Genomic DNA, 2,500 nt, shown 5'->3' on the forward strand with positions numbered 1-2,500 from the left:
ATAGAAATTTATAGAAATGTTACTTTTGTGAAACCCCTAGCCGACGAGAGAACTCTCACCGGTTTCGAAGTTCCATTTTCACATTCCGACCTGGGATGTTATGACTCCTCGGCCCACACTGCGAACGCGTCCCACACCCCTCCAAGTTTATCAGGAATTTCACCTGAGCTTGCAATAGAGATCGAGCGCGGTGGCGGTCACAGTGGTGGTCGACCAGGCGGAGCTTGAACGGCCTCGGCAAACACTTCTCCCCACCCTCCCAAATGAATGAGAGAATGGCTTGACAATACCGAGGCCATCGCCCCCCGCCAAAAATGGTTACTAGCTCTTGGGACTCGCTGCGACGTTACGCGTATCGGCACAAGACCAACCCTCTTTTTCCAGTCGCCCGCGCACCAAAAAAAATTTTGGCAGCGGGACTCACAATCCTTGACAGCCAGCTCACCATATAATACTCGGCGACCCTCCGCGGGACCTCCTCAGAGGGTCGCGTCGCCGGGAAACTAACCCCACTCCTCACTGATCCAAGGTAACACGCCAGAAGTATCCAGGTAACCCCAGTAGTATCCAGGTATCCCCCTGCGAACGTCGGTACTGGGCTCAAAGAAGGCAGCGAGCAGTCGGGACCCGTAGGCACCGAGCAACCGTCACCCCCTCACGACTTTTCCCGAGACGCTTCAGAGGAACCCTTCCCCACATAGTACTCTCTGTGGGATTCGGCAGGCCCCCGTCCTACTGCACTAAGGAAGTTCCGAGACACACTTTTTTTGTGGAAGACCACCCACCCTCCCTGTCCTGCCTGCTATCCCCGCCGCGACTCCTGGTCCCGGCCCTCCTCCCCGACTTCCTCCTTGTCCCGCTGCGAGTCCCGGACCTCCTCCCCACTACCTACTCCCGCCGCGAGTCCCAGTCCCGGCCTTCCTCCTCCTCCTCCTCTTCCCTAGTCCCGGCGCGAGTCCCGGACCTCCTCCCCACTTCCTAGTCCCGTCGCGAGTCCCGGACCTCCTCCCCTCTTCCTAGTCCCGGCGCGAGTCCCGGACCTCCTCCTTCTCTTCCTTGTCCTGCCGCGAGTCCCAGTCCCGTCGCGAGTCCCGGACTTCCTCCTTCTCTTCCTTGTCCTGCCGCGACTCCCTAGTCCCGTGGCGAGTCCCGGACTTCCTCCTCCTCTTCCTTGTCCCGCCGCGACTCCCTAGTCCCGTGCGCGAGTCCCGGACTTCCTCCTCCTCTTCCTTGTCCCGCCGCGACTCCCTAGTCCCGGCGCGAGTCCCGTCCCGTCGCGAGTCCCGGACTTCCTCCTCCTCTTCCTTGTCCCGCCGCGACTCCCTAGTCCCGGCGCGAGTCCCAGTCCCGTCGCGAGTCCCGGACTTCCTCCTCCTCTTCCTTGTCCCGCCGCGACTCCCTAGTCCCGGCGCGAGTCCCAGTCCCGTCGCGAGTCCCGGACTTCCTCCTCCTCTTCCTTGTCCCGCCGCGACTCCCTAGTCCCGGCGCGAGTCCCAGTCCCGTCGCGAGTCCCGGACTTCCTCCTCCTCTTCCTTGTCCCGCCGCGACTCCCTAGTCCCGGCGCGAGTCCCAGTCCCGTCGCGAGTCCCGGACTTCCTCCTCCTCTTCCTTGTCCCGCCGCGAGTCCCGACCTCTTGTCCCGCTCCCTTGCCCAAGTCCCGACTCCTGGCTGTCTCGACTCCTCGTTGGCCGCCCAGTCTTCCGCATAGGTGGAAATAAATAAATAAATCATTTTTTAAAAATCAATTTTAAAATTAACTCCCTGTCTCGACTCCTTGCTGGCCGCCCAGTCTTGCGCCTAGACAGAAATATAAATAAAAATAAAAATAAATTGGTGAATTAAAAATATTAAAGTAATTTAATTAACTGGAATAAGGTAGAAAAATAAAAGGCAGAAGAATACTAAATTGATTTTTTCAAGTGCCACGTGTTACCTTGCTGATGTGGCTGCCACGTGGTAGTCCATGTCATGTCAAAAATCCACTAAATCGTTTACATGTCACTTTGGAGATAAATTTGTGTGTGTGCAATCAATTGGTTGTACAAATATGTTAATGACTTGCTAACTAATGCATCGTACAGGTAATCATTGCCCACTAACTAATCCATCACCACTGAAACTTAATGTCTTCAATTCTTCATCCTTCACACTCCACATCCAATTTATTTTTGTTTGTGTGAATTCTTAAATCTATCTTCTCTTTACATACTCCAAGCCCAACTTTCTAAACCCTTTATATAATCTATGTGAATCCTAGAATCTAGGTTTATATACCCCATGCAAACCCTAAAACCCTAAACCCTAAACCCTAACCCCTAACCCCTAACCCCTCAACTCATACTTTGTTCTTTTAATCATACAACCTAGACTCTGAAATTTTAATCTCATAACATATAAACTAGCATTGTAATTTCAAAACCCAACATTTTGTATTGTGACAATACTTGTTTGCAAATATGCATCCTTCATTTACTTTTATTTTTTTAACACTACACTGTG

Source organism: Physcomitrium patens, chromosome 26, assembly GCF_059467195.1.
Source record: "Physcomitrium patens ecotype Gransden chromosome 26, ASM5946719v1, whole genome shotgun sequence".
Lineage (NCBI taxonomy): Eukaryota > Viridiplantae > Streptophyta > Bryopsida > Funariales > Funariaceae > Physcomitrium > Physcomitrium patens.